We start from the raw sequence: 22,513 nt of genomic DNA on the forward strand, positions 1-22,513 counted from the left end.
TTCACTTCCTTGTCAAGCTTGCACATACACACGCACGCACGCACACACACACGCACACACGCGCACACACACACACACACACACACACACACACACACACACACACACACATACACACACACACACACACACACACACACACACACATGCACGTGAATACAGAAGTTCACTTCCTTGTCTCGCTTGCACACACACACACACACACACACACACACACACACACACACACACACACACACACACACAAACGCTGAATACATTGTATCGAATCACTTGGTGGTTTAGAAGCCCATATTTTCCATTCTTACTTTCGTAACTACAACATACGTAAATTTTTCTTCGTGTCCCTATTTAATGAATATACAATGCCACATACAGTTCTTATACATACTGACATCTATATAGCCATACTATGACTGCTTAACATTATATACAGCAGGATGATTAAACATACGACACACTCAGAGCGAAGCCTCGAATGGTTCATAAGGACTGTGTGTGTTCGTGCGTGTGTTACCTCGTGATAATTTGAGTGGACCGCCGTCCAGAAAGGTCGCTGTCCTAACCTCCGGCACCGACCCTGGTGGGCTAGAGATTATGGTTTCTGAGTGTACAGAAATGACAATGATTCGGTGGATGTGCAGTGCGTCCCTGCGTCCAAGGCCTGGAGGGGCTGGGCTTACAATGGAAGAGTTGAGAGGTAGGATGGGACTGGAGTGTATTGGTGTTGTGACGAGGAGAGGTAGATTGAGGTGGTTTGGACATGTGGAGAGGATGGGGGATGATAATTGGTTGAGGAAGGTGAGAAGTGTTAATATTGGGGGTGGGGTTATGAGGGGTAGACCGAGAAAGACATGGGACGAGGTCATTAAGTGTGACCTTAGGGTTAAGGGACTGAACAGGGAGGCTGCAATGGATCGTGCAGAGTGGAGAGCCGCCATTAGGTGACCAAGGCCGACACATGCAAGCATGTTGGAGCCTTTAAAAACGAAAACGAAATATATATATATATATATATATATATATATATATATATATATATATATATATATTGTTACGGAACAGAGAGAGATAATGAACACTTCAAGTGAGAATACTAAAATCACTACTGTCCCGCAACGTTCCAGGTTCAAAACAAAAGACTTAGGTAAAAGTACAAGTTAAAGTTTAATGCTCAAACTAACAACCAAACAATCAGGACTCATAAGGATAATGTAATGGCAAACAAGATTACATATATGGTTAACTGCAATAGCCTCTATTAACATGAATTTAGCAAGGGCAAATTTATCTAAGTTAGCCCTGATAAATGAGAAAACCGGATAATGCCTAGTTAAAGCAAGATATATTATTACAGATACAAAATATTATTAATAATGGCTGACATTAAAAACCCTACATGAATCACAAAAAACCTTACCAGGCCCACGAATCAACGCCTTAGGCCATACAGCACAAGAAAAATGGTAACAACACTTATACTCAAATTATACAGCAGCTAGATGATTGGAGACTTCCTGAGCACTCACAAAAATAATAATACTCTATACAGGGGAGGACAGAGATGTGAACAAAATGAGGTGTAGATCTAAGTGGCAATTAATGCGGAGACTGAGCTCATTATATAGGGGCCGACAGAGCTTGATACAACTTGTAAGAAGGACACGCAAATGAAGCCATAAGGGACAAAGAGTTGACAGTCCTGCTCTGAACAACAGAAAGAACGACTTACTCTACTATAAGGGGAGAAGGGGGGAGTGAGGTAGAACACGCAAGCCTGGTCACTATGGAACCCACGAGGCGAATCGTGATCAAACATGCAGCATACTGTACGTTAGCACTATACATAGGATGATGAAATAATAGGCTATGTAACACCTCCCCACAAAGAAAAAGAAATTTACAAAGGAAATGTCTTATTACTCTAAAACAATCTGTCTAAAGTCCAGATAAGCAATCTGCAATAACATTTTCTTTCCTCTTGACATATTGTATATCTAATGAATACTCCTGAAGAACTAGACTCCATCTTGTCAATCTCTGATTTTTATCTTTAAACTTACTAAGGAATTTCAGTGGGAAATGATCGGTATAAATGACTATGGGGTCAAAACCAGAACACAAATAAAATGAAAAATGCTGTAAACCCAAAATCAAGGCCAAAAGCTCTTTCTCAATAGTGGAGTAGTTCTTTTGAGGTGGAGTGAACTTCTTACTGTAATAAGATACAGGGTGTTCAATACCCTGATCATCCTCTTGCAGCAAAACAGCCCCAGATCCTGTATCACTTGCATCAACAGCCATCTTAAAAGGCTTAGGAAAATTTGGAGTAGCGAGCACTGGCTGACTTAATAGGATAGCTTTAAGTTTCTACCGAAAGAGGATTCACAGTTATCGGTCCAGACAAATTTAACTCCCTTTTTCAGTAGGTCTGTAAGTTGTAATACAAGAATTGAAATGTTAAGAACAAATCTCCTGTAATAACCTACCATTCCCAAAAATCTTTGTAGCTCTTTCCTACTTTTAGGTCTGGGAAGATCACTTATAACCTGAACCTTAGCTCCTGGTGGTGCAACGTGTCCATCACCAATTACGTACCCATGGTACTGAACTTTAGCTTGACCAAACTTACACTTTGATAAATTAGCTACAAGATTAGCCTGAACCAAACGCTCAAGAAATTTACTGACATGGCATTGGTGATCTTTCCAGTTGTCACTGAAGATTAATACATCATCAATATAAACAACACACCCTGCCAAACCCTCTGTTACAACATTCATGAGCTTCTGAAAAGTGGCTGGTGCATTCTTCATACCATATGGCATTACAGAACATGCAAAAGTCTTTCCTAGTGTTACAAAACATGAGATCTCCCTAGCACGTTCAGTCATAGGTACTTGCCAGTATCCCTTTAACAATCAAACTTACTTATGTAATTAGCCTTTCCGATTTTGTATATGCAATCTTCCACGCGAGGGAGAGGGTAAGTGTCTGTTTTGGTTATCTGATTAACACGTCTGTAGTCGATGCAAAGCCGCTGTGACCCACCTGGCTTAGGGACTAGAGTGACAGGAGAACTCCACTCACTCTGACAGGGCTCAATCATCTTGTGGTCCAACAGGTAGCCAAGCTCCTTCTGGATGAGAGGAACTTTCACTGGGTTCACACGGTATGGAGGCAGTTTAATTGGCTTTGCGTCTCCAACATCGACATCATGCATCAACACAGTGGTTCTTCCTGGAGTGGCATGGAACACTTGCCGTTACTCCTGCAGTAATGCCGAAAACTCCTGCCTTTCCTCAGGAGCTAGATGAGAAAGCTTAGTCTGGAGATCATTCATGATATCAGGATTCTTCCCCAAACTATCACTCAGGCTCATACAGCATGGGAGAACTTCACTTGCAGACTCGGGTGGAACAGCTACAGTGCAGACTTGGTTATTTTCATCCCGCCTATGATATAACTTTAGCATGTTGATGTGACAAAGTTGCTTGTTCTTTCTACAATCTGGTGTGGCGATGACATAGTTGACATCACTGAGTTTCTTCTCCACGAAATAAGGACCACTAAACTTGGCTTGAAGAGGTTGCCCATGCACCGGTAGCAGAATCAAAACCTGATCTCCTGGCTGAAAGTGGCGTAACCTGGACTTCTTATCATACCAAGTCTTCATCTTCTCCTGAGCAGCTCCTAAATTCTCTCTCGCCAGCTGTAAAGCAGTGGACAGCCATTCTTTGAACTTCATCACATACTCCAGCAGGTTGACGTCATCTTCCTCCGACAGCCAGCATTCCTTGAGTAGCTTAAGGGGTCCTCTTACTTCATGGCAAACAGTAGTTCAAAGGGTGAGAAGCCCAGTGATTCATTTGGAGATTCTCTTGCGGCAAATACAACGAATGGAAGACCTTTATCTCAGTCTTTCTGATGTTCCAAACAGTATTTCCTGAGCATCGATTTGAGTGTTTGATGATATCTCTCCAACGCTCCTTGGGTCTGGGGATGATAAGCTGAAGACGTGATCTGTGTGATGCCCAACTCTTTCAGAGACTGCTTGAAAACATTTGACATGAAATTACTTCCCCGGTCTGACTGTACCTCCTTGGGGAGACCAAACTTGGTGAAGAACCCCAGTATTTCCTTAACCACGTTCTTTCCAGAGATATTTCTAAGTGGAATGGCTTCAGGATAACGAGTAGCCATATCAATTAGGGTCAACACATAAGAAAATCCTGAAGAAGTCTTAGGAAGAGGGCCCACAATATCCACCAACACACGGGTGAAAGGCGCCTCAAAAGGAGGAATGGGAACTAGAGGTGCAACCTTTTCGGTCTGATTACACTTCTCCACAACTTGACAGGTGTGACAAGACTTACAATACCAAGAAACATCTCTGAAGATACCTGGCCAGTAGGAGTGTTTCAAAATGCATGCCACAGTCTTCCTCACTCCAAGGTGTCCTGCCAAACTGGAATCATGAGCCACTCTGATGATATCCTGCCTACAAACACGAGGGATGACAACTTGATGTACAACCTTCCATTCACAGTTGGCTGATGCTGTTGGGGGTCTCCACTTCCTCATAAGTACTCCTGACTTTATATAATAACAGGTAGAAGCACCAGCTGACTCTTCCTCACTGCAAGCAGAGTTAGCTAGACCTTTCAACTCAGTGTCAGCAACCTGCAACTCAACCAACTCTTGACGAGACAAATTATCAACACTACGGGGTACTGCCTCATCTGGTGAGTGGTCCAAATTAGCAAGAAAAGTGTCAGCTAGGATAACATCATCATCATCATTATCCTCTAAGTCACCAGTAACCTTAGACTTAGCCCTAGTGACAGCACATGCACAGAACACATCAGGGACATCACAATACTGGGTCGCAGTCACTGGTTCACTAGACAACTGAGGAGCTGGACACACTTGACTTCCACCAATATCATTTCCAAGTAAGAAAGTTACACCTGACATTGGGAGTGTCTCAACCAACCCAACCATAACGGAACCGTTAACAAAACCACACTCTAAATTCACTCCGCACAGAGGGACAGAGAAGTAATTATTCCCTACACCTTGTAAGATTACAGTTTCATCAGAGGAATTAACATTAGAGCCTAGAACACTGGTCAGCATAAGGGATTGGCAAGCACCTGTATCACGATATATTTTAACTGATTTCCTGTCATTACTGTCCAGAGGACTGACAAAACCATCAGACAGGAAATTAGCACATGAACTCTTGAGAGTGTCACCCACGTTACTGCTCAAAAAAGGAGCTTCATCATGAGAATTTAATTTACCCCTCAAAGCAGGTTCAGTTAACTCGGTTAAAGAATTCTGGGAACTCTCAAGGGTGGACACTAGACCAATTGACTGAATATTTAAAGACTCCTTTTTGTTCACATCACGCTGTCTCCTGAAACATTTCTTCGTAGTATGATCAAGCTTACTACAATAAGTACATTTACTTTTCTAAAATCTAGAGGTGAAGCTGGTATTTATTTCCTGAGAAACATCATCTTTATTCTCTTTCCTGTTACCTGTACTCTGAGTAGAGGCAACGTACTTACTCTCAGCTTTCCTTTTTTCTTTAGAATATCTCTTGTGAGTGAGAACATATTCATCAGCTTAAACTGCAGCATCAGACACATTATCAATTCTTTTCTCATCAAGATATAGGCTTACATCTATATTAATACACCTTTTGAAGTCCTTCAGTAAAATCATCTGCTTAAATTTATCAAAATCAGAATTTACATTCTTAGAATTTAACCACTGCTCTAACAGATCTTCTTTGATTTTTGCATACTCAACATGGGATTGCTTATCTTGCTTATAAGTTGTCCTAAAATTAAAACCTGTAGCTACCCTCTCAAACAACTGAAAATACTTTGTTAAATTAGTTTCATTAGAAGGAGGGACAAGTTTAACATTTTTAGCCACATCCAAATCATCAGAGCTAGATGATCCAGTTCCACTTTGTTTCATGCAATACTCATGGTCTGCCTGAATCCTAGCAATTTCAATTTGTGCCTGTGCCTCCTGAATACGAGCCTGAGACTCAGCCTCGCTAGCACGAGCCTCCTGCAGGGCTAGTTGTAACTTAGCTATTTCAATCTGCGTTTGCTCATCTGGAGGAGTTACATTAAACAAGCTTTGATTAATCATGTCAACGATTTGATCTTTAGACTGATGAGAGCGAACAGCAATTCGCAATTGTTGAGCAACAAGCTTAAGTTCATTCTTTGTTCTGTTTTCTACATCACACACTGTTTGCACATTTGACAAAAAATCTTTGGCTTCATCAAGAGTAGTAATAGTAGACATCATGAATAAATCACAGTCACAAAATATCAAGCAATATCCTTATGATAATATCCTGAATATCCTGATAAGAGGTCACCAAATTTATGTTACGGAACAGAGAGAGATAATGAACACTTCAAGTGAGAATACTAAAATCACTACTCTCCCGGAACGGTCCAGGTTCAAAACAAAAGACTTAGGTAAAATTACAAGTTAAAGTTTAATGCTCAAACTAACAACAAAACATTCAGGACTCATAAGGATAATGTAATGGCAAAACAGGTTACATATATAGTTAACTGCAATAGCCTCTATTAACATGAATTTAGCAAGAGCAAATTTATCTAAGTCAGCCCCGATAAATGAGAAAACCGGATAATGCTCAGTTAAAGCAAGATATATTATTACAGATACAAAATATTTTTAATAATGGCTGACATTAAAAACTCTACATGAATCACAAAAAACTTTACCAGGGCTACGAATTAACGCCTTAGGCCATACAGCACAAGAAAAATGGTAACAACACTTATACTCGAATTATACAGCAGCTAGTTGGTTGGAGACTTCCTGAGCACTCACAAATATAATACTACACTATACAGGGGAGAACAGAGATGTGAACAAAATGAGGAGTATATCTAAGTGGCAATTATTACTGCAGAGACTGAGCTCATTATATAGGGGCTGGCAGAGCTTGATACAACTTGTAAGAAGGGCACGCAAATGAAGCCATAGGGGACAAAGAGTTGACAGTCCTGCTCTGAACAACAGAAAGAACGACTTACTCTACTATAAGGGGAGAAGGGGGGAGTGAGGTAGAACATGCAAGCCTGGTCACTATGGAACCCACGAGGCGAATCGTGATCAAACATGCAGCATACTGTATGTTAGAATTATACAAAGGATGATGAAATCATAGGCTATATATATATATATATATATATATATATATATATATATATATATATATATATATATATATATATATATATATATATATATATATATATATATATATATATATATATATATATACACTGCTAGAGGAAGAAGAGGTAGAGGTAGGCCGAGGGAAACCTGGCTGAGGACAATGAAAAAGGAGAGGAGTGTTGATGGGACCTGAAGGAGATGGCAAGAGACAAATATTGGTGGAGAGAGTTCATCGAGGCCCTATGCATTCCGTGGGGTGTCACAGGAAATGATTAATTGATTGTTTGATTGATATCAATCTATCTATCTATCTATATATATATCTATATCTATCTATCTATATATCTATCTATCTACCTATATATATATATATATATATATATATATATATATATATATACATATATATATATATATATATATATATATATATATATATATATATATATATTTTATCCCTTAATTCACGCGACCTTTTTTCACGCGATTTCGGTTATCCACGAATTTTTCGTACAATAATTAAAACAAAATTATAGTATTCAAATAAGTAATTTCAATATAGAAAAGAAATAAATAAAATATAAAAAATGCCTACCTGCTGCCCGTGTGCACACATATATGTATGTGTGTGTGTGTGTATGTGTGTGTGGGAGCCTGGGAGATTGGTCTACCACGCACACCACACAGTCAGTTTGAATCCGACGGTCGAACCATGCATGACTTGCAAATCGTTATTTGTGGCTTATTTTTCTGCCTTCCAGTAACTGCTTGCCTTGTCTGTCAACATGGGGCATAAGCGTAGTGCTAGTGATGCATGTGGTAACACACCAAAACTAACTTGTAAAGTGATGTTGCTGACAGAGAAAGTTAAAGTGTTGGACAAACTTCAGGGAGGAATGTCGGCGACAATTCTCCGTCAGGACGATTCCCTGTCATTTATTTACATACCAGTTTATTTAGCAAGTACAGTACACTAGTTTTTTACTTATATGAGTTATAAAATCCCCCTGAAAATTAGTTATTAAAGTATTAATTAATCAATAATAAGTATATTAATAGAATGACAGGGAATTGTCCATGTTTTGATGGTGAATTGACTTGATGGTGAATTGTCTCAGAACCGTATGTTTGGGGTGAGTCAACTGTTCATACAATAAAGAAGGAGAACGTAGCATACGGAAGACAGTGAGGGCTAGTGCACCAGACTGCTAAAGTGTCTCCACCTACGCCTGTGAATTGTCTTGTAACCGCATGTTTGGGGTGAATGAGTCAACTGTTCATACAATAAAGATGGCAGAAAGTAGCATACGGGAGGCAGTGAGGGCTAGTGCACCAGACTGCTGAAGTGTCTCCACCTACGCCTGTGCTTGTCAGGTTTCAGTTTTAAATGTGTTACATTTTTGTTGTTTTTAATACTTAATGCTAGTTTATAAGGTGTATGTAATGCATAAACAGTATTTTCCAGATGTAATATACGTATAGACATGCGTAATTATGTGCACACAAGGGCAGAACATATACGCGAATTTACCACATACGCGAAGGGTCTGGGAACCTAACCCTCGTGTGAAGTAAGGGATTACCTATATATATATATATATATATATATATATATATATATATATATATATATATATATATATATATATATATATATATATATATATATATATATATATATATATATATATATATATATATATATATATATATATATATATATATATATATATATATACACAATATAGATAGATAGATAGATATAGCTCCAGGTGCAGGATCCTACTGCTACATACAGCATAACCGGGTGGCGGATAGAGGAATGACTTGTAGGAACGTGAGTTACTGTCTTAGACGGCATGGACCATGGTACCCTCTATAGATATATAGGGCTCCGCCGAATATACTGAATATGGTGGCACGAGAATTATATCTAACCAAAGACTCTGGCGGAGAGGTTAGATTATTTGCCACAATCCCCAACCAACCGTGATTTCTACTGGTAATGAATATTCGGACGTTCGTTATTTACGTTACAGGCAGATTATGAAATCAGTCATTTCATGAATTAAGGTAAGTTTAGATTAATTTTGGTTGATCTAGAATAAGGTTAGGTTAGGTTAGGTTAGGTTAAGGTTAGTTTAGGTTTGGTTGTTAGGTTAATTTAAGCTAAACATAGAAGGAAACAGTAACTTCCAGCATGTCACTACATGCATACGACAACAGTGCCGTCCTCTCCCTATGGGCATGTTTCCAAAACTTGTTGGTTTTAAGTAGTACAAACCTGCCCATGACTACGCACACATAGTCAAGGGCATGCCCTTAAGCAATTATTCCCTCCTTCCTCCTCCCATCAGTGTGCAGTACTGGGCATGCCCTCAAGCAATTCCCCCAAACCCCCCTTCCTCCTCCCCCTTGCCCAATACTACACGTGCGTACACACGTCCACCTTGTACTGTAGCTACTTTGTTAATGCCCAAGCAAGGGAGACCAAAATGAGTGGTCTTGCCCAACTTTCATACCCGGGTAGCTTTCACCTAGCGAAATACTCTCTCTCTCTCTCTCTCTCTCTCTCTCTCTCTCTCTCTCTCTCTCTCTCTCTCTCTCTCTCTCTCTCTCTCTCTCTCTCTCAAGGGTTGCAACCGATATGATTCGCCAAACAGATATCTCGTCGATATTTACATTTTTCCGATGTGGAACTGATACGGATATTTACTTTCGACATCGGGATATCGGATATGGATGGAAGAAATCTTAACATGACTTTTGCTGAGGATCTCGTCCCTCTCTCCCTTCCTCTTCCCCTTCCCCCCCCCCTTCCTTCATTCCCATCCTCCACACCTTCCCCATCCTTCATTCCCATCCCCCACATATCCCCTTGCCCAATACTAGGCGTGCGTAGTATTTGGCATGCCCACATGCAAACCACCCAACCCCCACCCTCTCCCCCTCTGATTTTGGGCTACAACCTCCTGCCCATAGCTACGCAGGCCACACCTACCCCGTCCCTAGTCCAAATATACGCAGGCTGAAGATGTTTAATCATGAGAGCACACACGTCCACTTCGAACAGTAGCAACTGGTTAAATGACGAAAGGAAGGAGAGACCAAGGTGAGTGCTTGACCAACTTTCATGCTCGGGTAGCTTTCACCTACCAAAATGAACAACAAACATATTCGTTTCCTGGATGCTTTACCTGACCTTGACCGTGGTAGGATACTTTCACCAAGGCGAGTGTACTGAAAAAAAAAGTAAAGCTTAGTTTCCTCTCTCTCTCTCTCTCTCTCTCCTCTCTCTCTCTCTCTCTCTCTCCATTCTGTTTTCTCCCTAATTTCTTCTTATTCTCTCTGTTACGAGTCACATTCACTCAATAACTACAGTAACTACAATTAACGCCATCACCACTATTACCTGATTTACGAGACGTCTTTTCATACTTATGTAGGACAAATTAAAACAAGATTTTGTTCTGAAGTGTGGGTCGTCACCTTCATTCTAGAAGTTGGGCAGATCAAGAGCAAACGTAAAATACACACACACACACACACACACACACACACACACACACACACACACACACACACAAAATAAACAAATAAACAAAATCATAAACGTGGTCATAAATTCCCTAGTTTTGCGTATCACTGCCTTAAAATGTGGAGAAACACTAAACCTATAAAGTTGGATTTGCGGAGCTTGCAGAAGTGCTTTTGATTAGTGAGTAAAAAGATAAAATAATTTTGTCTTGATTACTTGTTTACAGAGAACTGGTGAAATAGGTCAGAGGTATTTTATTTACACTTTAGTGTCTTGATTAAGTAATGTTTAAAGAGTACTGGTGAGGTAGGTCAGAGGTAGGTTATTTACACTTTAGTGGCTTAATTAGGTTTTGTTCTGAAGTATGGGTCATCACCTTCATTCTAGAACTTGAGCAGATCAAGAGCAAAGGTAAAACACACACACACACACACACACACACACACACACACACACACACACACACACACACACACACACACACACACACACACACACAAATAAACAAACAAACAAATAAACAAAATCATAAACTTGGTCATAAATTCCCTAGTTCTGTGTATCACTGCCTTAAAATGTGGAGAAACACTAAACCTAAAAAGTCGGATTTGCTGAGCTTGCAAAAGTGCTTTTGATTAGTAAAAAGATAAAATAATTTTGTCTTAATTACTAGTTTACAGGGAACTGGTGAGATAGGTCAGAGGTATTTTATTTATACTTTAGTGTCTTGATTACGTAATGTTTAAAGAGTACTGGTGAGATAGGTGAGAGGTAGTTTATTTACACTTAATGGCTTGATTAGGTTACATTTACAGAGAGCTGGTTAGATAGGTCAAAGATGTGTCCAGATATTTCCAAGTGATTTTTTGTATGACTGGCTGTAAAAAGGCAACATGCTATGGATAGGATAAAGGATTGTATGCCGAGTGGCACAGGAGATTTCAGTAACGCCTAGAGATTTATTCATTACACTTCAGTATTGTCTGTCAGTTACTTATGCATACACGGTCGAGATCATAACCATACAGTCAGCGCACAGGAGAATGGTAAGTTGTTATAGCAAAATAGATTGCTGAGAAGATGGTGCAAATCTTCCAGTGCCATCCAGAATAGGGCAGAAAATGATGAGCAGTTCTCAGTAATGATGATGATGATGGCGTTCGAATAAGTAACGTAGATAGTAAAAAAAAAAAATGAGATTGGAGGATATGGAAATGATGATGATGGTAATGATGACAAGTTGTCGAATAGGTTGTGAAATATTGGTGAAGGGAAAGGCGAGAAAGGTAGGGTGATATGGTGCTGATGTGCAGTTAAACTGCGCTGCATTATCAGTCGTTAAAGAAGAAATATGGGAGACGTTCAATATAATGATGATGATGATGCACTTTTAGGTTACGTGATCAGTCGCAGAGAGATGGGAGCAGTTAGGTATGATAAAGATGATGGTGACTTTTTCCGCTTAGTGGTAAATTACTGAAGACGGCCAAAGAAAGGCGAGATGGTGGATGGTAGATGATGGTTTTCTTCGACTGAGTACAACAGTAAATTGATGAAAGGGGGGCATGGAGTAGGTTAACAGTATTTCTCTCTCTCTCTCTCTCTCTCTCTCTCTCTCTCTCTCTCTCTCTCTCTCTCTCTCTCTCTCTCTCTCTCTCTCTCTCTCGTTTTTGCTACCACCTGTAGTGCTGTAACCGATACTATTCGCCGAAACCATATACCGCCGAGTTTTGCATTTTTCCGATTCAGAACCGATACTGATATTTACTGTCGATATCGGGATATTGTGTATGGACGGAAGAAACATTAACATGACTTTTCTTGAGGATTTCGGTTATTTTTTACTTGACTCTGTGTGAAAGAATGTTCTTACCTTGACACTGTTTTGCAGCCTAATAGTCTTACTCAGAATCATTAACGGTTCACAGTAAGTGGGCGAGTGGGAAAGGAGGGAAAAAAAACACTGAAGGCGGAAAGCAGGAAGTTGAGAGTGAGGTATACTGTGTTCGTGTACTGATGGTGTGTGTGATGGCCATGTGGGTTTATGTACTGTACGTAAATAGTGTACACTCGCTGGCGAAATGAGCGCGAAATGCCCGCACCTATTTGCCACTGTATTCTTTATCTAGTAAGTGAATCCTCTCACTGTGGTCTAAATACGAAGATATTTCCTGCATATAAGGAAGAAGGCAATAGATGGTGCCAGTAAGAGGACAGTGACTCTGAGACATGGGATGAACGACATTTGGCAGCTTTGCTGAAGCTCAGCATAAACAATGAAACAATACTTGATGGAAAAAGTTACATATACTGTAGATCTTCCTTAGGGTTCTTCATCACTACTCTTTATAAGTACAGGTTTTGCAATTTGGTACGTGTGTGCGTGTGTGTGTGTACACTGAGAGATAGATGATACCGAATACAAAAAGGAAAGACGGTAAATAGAAGAGTGTGAACGTCTTTTGATGTGCATGTATGGTCGATTCTGTGTAAGCTACTATTGTTTGTGTACGTAAATCATGCCTAGATTCGAGCGTCATCTCAGAACGAATATGTAGCATGGATGAAGTGGTGATCCATAGCGTCGCTCTCTTTAACCACAGAACCCTCAATGCTTAGCTTTTCAAAATAAGATATACATGACTGAATACTGTGTTAAAATCTACAGAAGCATAACATTTTGTATGTGTAATTAGAGCCACTACAGTACCTACGTATGTGGTTGACATACACTGAACTTGGACATTTCCCAGCAAACACACAACGTATGTACAACGTTGTGGAAAAGTTGTCTATAAGCTATATTAGCTATAACTTTGTAACAACGTTATAAAAACGTTTACTCGCAACGTTATCTGGCAACCATGTGGCAACATTATCCTGAAACGTTGTCTAAATGTTGCTGCTACGCGTTCTAAGTAATGTTATGTAAATACGTTGTTCTAACGTTTACATTATATTGATTTATATATGAATATTAAGGTGTGCTCAGAAATATCCCAGCAAACCAGGAAAGGCGGAGCGCTGCAGGCAATAGAGAGGGAGGATCGAGCTGTCATATATAGGGGTAGGGGGCAACCTCTCACGAGCCTGTAACTATCCGCAGGGGACTGGTGCTCGGCGCTCCGTGGCGACGTGTGTTAAGTCTAAATTTGCTTGGAGTTTTCGTCTCTGAGAATTTTCTTGCATTTGTAAATTACGAGTCTAAATATACCATAATAAGCGAAACATTGGAGAGTATATTCCACTATCGACGTTGCAGTAGCAGTTTTCATTTATGCAAAATAATATTAACGCCGAATAGTTTGGTAACGAAATGAGTACACGAAGGTATCATTTGTTCTGTCATTACTGATAATTTTTTGCTGTTCTTTTTGTTGCATGAACTCATAATGTTGTAAAATATCTGTTTGATGTTTTCATGAATATTTTTCTTGCATCGTGACTGTATACTAGGGTATAAATATAATAACCACGTATTCAGTGCCAAACGAGATATGGCATCCATGTGTTTACAAATTCGAACGCCCAACAGCACTGAGCACAGCTACTGGGAGGCAATATTCTGTTGTGTCTAAAGCCCTCCAAATTTCATCGTTTCTCATTGAAAGGCAAGTAAATTTCATTGTTCTCTTACGCCATTTAAGACGTAGTATATTACACATGAAAAGTAAGCAAATTTTTAGGTAAAACGGAGAAATATATCACCCGTAGGAAGGGAAACCAAGGTTTTGAAAGGTGGTAAATATTCACTCATCTACTTGGCTAGTTGTGGTATGTTATGAACGTACATTAATGTTATCAATTGTTATGAACAGTATTTCTATGCAAGATAAAGCTCATATTTTCTGCTTACTTCAGGCACTTTTGGTACTGGCCAAAACCAGAGTGAAGAGAGATGGCAGACAAGGGATGGTGGACCAAATATGAAATCAGGCTACTATCCTATCCAGGTAACTCTCTAGTTCCCTGGACTTTGTGCATTGGATTTTCCAGCAGGGTTTGTGAGTACTGGGTGTTGGAAATTACAAGATTCCTCATGAAAACTTCCTTCATGTTTGAAGTTAGTATTTTTTTTTTTCTTTTTTAGTGCCCAAAACTAACTGGAACTATTTTACAAGCAGTTAGTGTTGAAATGCATGACTAGGCTCCTTGTGCTGCTCATTGATTCACTGGAAAAGAATGAGTTCCCCACTACAGTATATTTGATGTACAATTCCCTAATTGCTATGAGCTAGAATTTTTTTTGGTATAATCTATGACCCATACGACACCAAAAAATTAATGATGTTAACCAGATGTTTTAGCAAATGTAAAGTACAGTTACCTCCACTTCTAACGAGCACAGCGGGTGATGTGTGATGTGTGTGGCACCACTGTTTGTTTACATCGTTGTAATAGTACATGAATGGGCAGACCCGGCAGAGCTTCCCCTCCGCTACAGTATCTAGTACCAACAGAAACAATGTTCTATGAGGTCATACCCTGTCTGCAAATACAAGTGTTTGACACGTATGTATAGTGGAAGCTAGAGAGAAAAACAAATAGTAGCCTAATGCCATTGGCTCCCTTTGTTTCTCTGACAGGACATGACTGTGTGGCGAGGTGGAACAGAGGGGAGGGGGGACAGGTGGTGGGGGCGCATGTATCGAAACTTCATGTTTCGTTTAGAAAAGTGATTGGTGTGATTATACAGATGTTCTGAGGTGATCTGTAACTCCGTATGCAATAATCGTGTATTCAATAAATGTTGGAGTTTTAATATTCGTCATACAATGTGGTGAACAACTGTAGTTGAGCATAAATGTTAGAAGGTGTGTTGTCCGGTGTCTTGAAACGTGATTCATCTGAGTTTAGTGAGTGTGCGACTCAGCTGCTGCAATATATTTGTGGCTGAACCAGGGTGGCCACAAATTATTCATGATTATGCATGTGACACAACGGTCATGCCATGTTGTGCATCATCCAGTCTGTTATAGTGTGAGGAAAAACAATCATTATACTGTATTTGCAAACCATGGCATAAGTAGATATCCTGTTGCATAGGATTATAGCTACGTTGAGTGTTGGACAGCTATTGGCTTGTTGTGCGAAAATGTTGTTCAGTCATCATTCTGATGGATCATGCGGAGGTAATGGGATACTGTCTTTGCATAATGAATGGATATCTTGTGTTAAAATAATTGAAATAACGGTATTTCGGGTGTCCAGTCCACAAATGATGTCGCTTTCTTCGAGGTGCTATTTCATTAGTCTGGATAGTTGTGACACAACATCCGCAAACATTGATCATCGTTTATTATATTCTCCTTAAAACATTCATACATTAGTTCTCATACAAGTATTACGCATTCAGGCCTTCCTTACCTCCAGACGGATTATACTACTTAATTGCGTATATAGTCACACACTGTTCATCCAGAGGGAGCAATATTTCCTTTATCATGCATGTCTGTCCGTTGTCTGCCATTATAACACAAGGTTTTAGTATGTGGTCACGACTACACAACATATGTCGGTGAAGTGATGCTGCTGGTAGAGTGTAAAACTGCGTATAGTCTATGTGTGTTTGTGCAGGGAGTGTGGTAATACACTTCACTGACTTATTCACACTTCTGCCAAGATGGCAGCCAAAGTCGCTGTTTTAGTGACTATAATAACTGACCATTGAACACACTTTCACCTCCCAGCAGTTTGAATGAGGTCTTGTTTTCAACCCATAGACTCATTAAGTAATACAGTGAACAATACAATTTTATATATAAAGTAAGGAATGTTTTATGCACCGTGTCATCATACAGGCTTATACAGTATAACACAACAAAGAATATGCTAGGCCAACGGTTGGATAAAGGCTGAGTGCTGCTGGAGCGTCCAAGCAACATTGGTGCACCAGCACCTGGATGGTTAAACCTAACCACCGCGCTGTAGACAAATGCCCCCGGGTTCTGAAGCTCTCCTCTCTCTCTCTCTCTCTCTCTCTCTCTCTCTCTCTCTCTCTCTCTCTCTCTCACACACACACACACACACACACACACACACACACACAAAATTCCGGCTCTTCCTCGTATAATGTTTAACAAGACCTGATACTGACTTCCTCATCATATAGCATCATTACGACGAGATTGCAGCCTTATCAATGACCCTGTGTATGTCTACTGGATGACGTGGGGTAGCTCCAGAACCCGGAGGTATTTTGCCTAAAGCACCGTGAACCTACCGTAAACCTACTTAACCGTAAACCTACCGTAGTTCCAGCTTATCCTTTATGTGTTATACTGTATAAGCCTGTATGATGACACGGTGCATAAAACACTCCTTACTTTACATATAAAATTGCATTGTTCACTGTATTAATGTTTTTATTGATTGAAAACAGGACCTTATTCAGACTGCTGGGAAGTGAAAGTGTGTTCAATGGTCAGTCACTATAGTCACCAAAACAGTGACTTCGGCTGCTATGTTGGCAGAAGTGTGAGTAAATCTGTGATGTGTATTACCAGACCCCCCGCACAAACACACATAGACTATACGCACTTTTACACTATCCCAGCAGCACCACTCCACAGACATATTTTGTGTAGCCGTGGCCACATACTTAAACCTTATGTTATAATGGCAAACAGGCAGATATGCATAATGTTGCCAGTGTTGCAATTCATTTTATGTCCTTTTTTCACACACACACTTTGCAGACGTCATCTACTGTGTTAAAATGGATCTGGACTGGCCAGTTGCATTACTGGATCCCTGCATAAACGAGGCTAGATTACACAATTTTCCTAGCAACACCACACTACCGAAATGCCTCTGTAACAGTGAATACTGGCCCGATAATATCCTTGCAGTTTCAATTACAGACAATGGACACACATAGTAAATCTATCGTAGGACAAAGGGAAGCAGGACCTAAAATATCATGACGTGTAATGTGTATCGGACACTGTGCTGGTGGTGACTAGACGGGAAGTGAAATGTCGTTATGGTATAGTTGTTTAGTGCCATCATACGAGATTCATAATAACCTGAAGTTCGACAATAGACTTTGATATTACGATTATCTGTGATGCCTTGTCCCATGACGCTGAAAATTGAAAACAATATTCCCAAGGTAATTAGAAATAGAATAGAATATTTGGTAGGTAAGGGGGGACTGGAGGAGAGGTTGGTCAGTGGGACGGAGTATTAAGAGAGCAAGGAAATGCTGCAGGAAAAGAAAGGGTGGGAGGGCTTGACGACCTTGCTTGGTGGCAAGGTGTGTGTGGAAGTGGACTGTTGTGGAGTAGGAGCGAGTGAGGAGGTGGGCACGTGGAAGTAGGGTCATCACCAACATATGTGATATTTGGTGCTGGAAAGGAAAATATCCCTCCCTTTGGATGAACAGTGTGTGAGTGTAAACACACAATTAACAAGTATAATGCGTCTGGAGAGAGAGCGCAGGTGTGTCTCTCTCTCGTTATATATATATATATATATATATATATATATATATATATAAGGAAAGATGGAGAGAGAGAGACCCTCTCTCTCTCTTTATATATATATATATATATATATATATATATATATATATATATATATATATATATATATATAAAGGAAAGAGAGAGAGACCGTCTCTCTGTCTCTGTCTCTGTCTCTCTGTCTCTGTCTCTGTCTCTCTCTCTCTCTCTCTCTCTCTCTCTCTCTCTCAAATAGCCTGTAAACAAAGAGGTTTGTTATGCTTACACTGTCACAGGTGGGTGATATGAGGCAACTGTCACTGTAGAACAGGGGTGGGGAACGTCTGGTCTCCGGGCCGTATAAGGCCCACAAGACCATTTGATCAGGCCTGCGAGGCAATTCATAAATGCAATTTCATACACTCATGAATGAATACATATATATATATATATATATATATATATATATATATATATATATATATATATATATATATTGTTACATAGCCTATGATTTCATCATCCATTGTATAATTCTAACTTATGATACAGTTTTGTTCATGATTGCATCATCCTTTGTATGATCCTAATGTACAGTATGCTGCATGTTTGTTCACGATTCGCCACGTGACTTCCATAGTGACCAGGCTTGCGTGTTCTACCTCACTCCCCCCTTCTCCCCCTTATAGTAGAGTAAGTCGTTCTTTCTGTTGTTCAGAGCAGGATTGTCAACTCTTCGTCCCCTATGCCTTCATTTGCGCGTCCTTCTTACAAGTTGAATCAGGCTCTGCCGGTCCCCTATATAATGAGCTCAGTCTCTGCATTAGTTGCCACTTAGATCTACTCCTCATTCTGTTCACATCTCTGTCCTCCCCTGTACAGTATATTATTATTTTTGTGAGTGCTCAGGAAGTCTCCAGCCATCTCGCTGCTGTATAATTAGAGTATAAGTGTTATTACCATTTTTCTTGTACTGTATAGCCTAAGGCGTTAATTCGTAAGCCTGGTAAAATTTTTATGATTCATATTGGTTCCATACTGTCAGCCAGTATTGGTAATATTTTGTATCTGTAATTATATTATATCTTGCTTTAACTCAGCATTATCCGGTTTTCTCATTTTATCAGGGCTGACTTAGATAAATTTGCTCTTGCTAAATTCGTGTTACTAGAGGCTATTGCAGTTAACCATATATGTAACCTGTTTTGCCATTACATTATCCTTATGAGTACTGAATGATTAGTTGTTAGTTTGAGCATTAAACTTTAACTTGTAATTTTACCTAAGTCTTTTGTTTTGAACCTGGAACTTTGTGGGACAGTAGAGATTTTAGTATTCTCACTTGAAGTGTTCATTATCTCTGTTCCGTAACATTAATTTGGCGACCTCTTATCAGGATATTCAGGATATTATCATAAGGATATTGCTTGATATTTTGTGACTGTGATTTATTCATGATGTCTACTATTACTACTCTTGATGAAGCCAAAGATTTTTTGTCAAATGTGCAAACAGTGTGTTATGTAGCAAACAGAACAAAGAATGAACTTAAGCTTGTTGCTCAACAATAGGAAATTACTGTTCACTCTCATCATTCTAAAGATCAAATTGTTGGCATGATTAATAAAAGCTTGTTTAATGTAACTCCTCCAGATGAGCAAACGCAGATTGAAATAGCTAAGTTTCAGCTAGCCCTGCAGAAGGCTTGTGCTAAGGAGGCTGAGTTTCAGGCTCGTGCTAAGGAGACTGAGTCTCAGGTTCGTATTCAGGAGGCACGGGCACAGGCTCAGGCACAAATTGAACTAGCTAGGATTCAGGCAGACCATGAGTATCGCAAGAAACAAGGTGGAACTGGATCATCTAGCTCTGATGATTTTGATGTGGCTAAAAATGCTAAACTTGTCCCTCCTTTTAATGAATCTGATTTCACAAAGTATTTTCATTTGTTTGAGAGGTTAGCTACAGGTTTTGATTGGTGCAAAAAGTATTGGCCAGTACTCCTTCAGAGTGTTCTCACCGGTAAAGCTCAAGTAACTTATGCATCTTTGCCTCAGGATCAATCTGATAATTATGATGTAGTTAAGAGCTTGATTCTTAAGGCCTATGAGCTTGTTCCTGAAGCCTATAGAGTAAAATTTAGAACAACTTATAAGCAAGATAAGCAATCCCATGTTGAGTATGCAAAAATCAAAGATCTGTTAGAGCAGTGGTTAAATTCTAAGAATGTAAATTCTGTTTTGATAAATTTAAGCAGATGATTTTGCTGGAGGACTTCAAAAGGTGTATTAATAAAGATGTAAGCCTATATCTTGATGAGAAAAGAATAGATAATTTGTCTGATGCTGCAGTTTTAGCTGATGAATATGTTCTCACTCACAAGAGATATTCTAAAGAAAAAAGGAAAGCTGAGAGTAAGTACGTTGCCTCTACTCAGAGTACAGGTAACAGGAAAGAGAATAAAGATGATGTTTCTCAGGAAGTAAATACCAGCTCCACCTCTAGATTTCAGAAATTGTAAATGTACTTATTGTAGTAAGCTTGGTCATACTACGGAGAAATGTTTCAGGAGACAGCGTGATGTGAACAAAAAGGAGTCTTTACATATTCAGTCAATTGGTCTAGTGTCCACCCTTGAGAGTTCCCAGAATTCTTTAACTGACTTAACTGAACCTGCTTTGAGGGGTAAATTAAATTCTCATCATGAAGCTCCTCTTTTGAGCAGTAACGTGGGTGACACTCTCAAGAGTTCATGTGCTAATTTCCTGTCTGATGGGTTTGTCAGTCCTCTGGACAGTAATGACAGGAAATCAGTTAAAATATATCGTGATACAGGTGCTTGCCAATCCCTTATGCTGACCAGTGTTCTAGGCTCTAATGTTAATTCCTCTGATGAAACTGTAATCTTACAAGGTGTAGGGAATAACTTCTTCTCTGTCCCTCTGTGCCGAGTGAATTTAGAGTCTGGTTTTGTTAATGGTTCCGTTGTGGTTGGGTTGGTTGAGACACTCCCAATGTCAGGTGTAACTTTCTTACTTGGAAATGATATTGGTCGAAGTCAAGTGTGTCCAGCTCCTCAGTTGTCTAGTGAACCAGTGACTGCGACCCAGGATTGTGATGTCCCTGATGTGTTCTCTGCATGTGCTGTCACTAGGGCTAAGTCTAAAGTTACTGGTGACTTAGAGGATAATGATGATGATGATGTTATCCTAGCTGACACTTTTCTTGCTAATTTGGACCACTCACCAGATGAGGCAGTAACCCGTAATGTTGATAATTTGTCTCGTCAAGAGTTGGTTGAGTTGCAGGTTGCTGACCCTGAGTTGAAAGGTCTAGCTAACTCTGCAGTGAGGAAGAGTCAGCTGGTGCTTCTACTTGTTATTATATAAAGTCAGGAGTACTTATGAGGAAGTGGAGACCCCCAACAGCATCAGCCGACTGTGAATGGGAGGTTGTACATCAAGTTGTCATCCCTCGTGTTTGTAGACAGGATATCATCAGAGTGGCTCATGATTCCAGTTTGGCAGGACACCTTGGAGTGAGGAAGACTGTGGCACGCATTTTGAAACACTTCTACCGGCCAGGTATCTTCAGAGGTGTTTCCTGGTATTGTAAGTCTTGTCACACCTGTCAAGTTATGGGGAAGTGTAATCAGACCAAAAAGGTTGCACCTCTAGTTCCCATTCCTCCTTTTGAGGCGCCATTCACCCGTGTGTTGGTGGATATTGTGGGCCCTCTTCCTAAGACTTCTTCAGCATCTTCTTATGTGTTGACCATGATTGCTATGGCTACTCGTTATCCTGAAGCCATTTCACTTACAAATATCTCAGCAAAGAATGTGGTTAAGGAAATGCTAGGGTTCTTCACCAAGTTTGGTCTGCCCAAGGAGGTACAGTCAGACCGGGGAAGTAATTTCATGTCAAATGTTTTCAAGCAGTCTCTGAAATAGTTGGGCATCACCCAGATCACGTCTTCAGCTTACCATCCCCAGACCCAAGGAGCGTTGGAGAGATATCATCAAATACTCAAATCGATGCTCAGGAAATACTGTTTGGAACATCAGAAAGATTGGGATAAAGGTCTTCCATTCGTTGTATTTGCCGCAAGAGAATTTCCAAATGAATCACTGGGCTTCTCACCCTTTGAACTACTGTTTGGCCATGAAGTAAGAGGACCCCTTAAGCTACTCAAGGAATGCTGACTGTCGGAGGAAGATGACGTCAACTTGCTGGAGTATGTGATGAAGTTCAAAGAACGGCTGTCCACTGCTTTACAGCTGGCGAGAGAG

This window comes from Coenobita brevimanus, chromosome 42 (assembly GCF_032717465.1).
Source record: "Coenobita brevimanus isolate Jiangsu-jjx chromosome 42, ASM3271746v2, whole genome shotgun sequence".
Taxonomy (NCBI): Eukaryota; Metazoa; Arthropoda; class Malacostraca; order Decapoda; family Coenobitidae; genus Coenobita; species Coenobita brevimanus.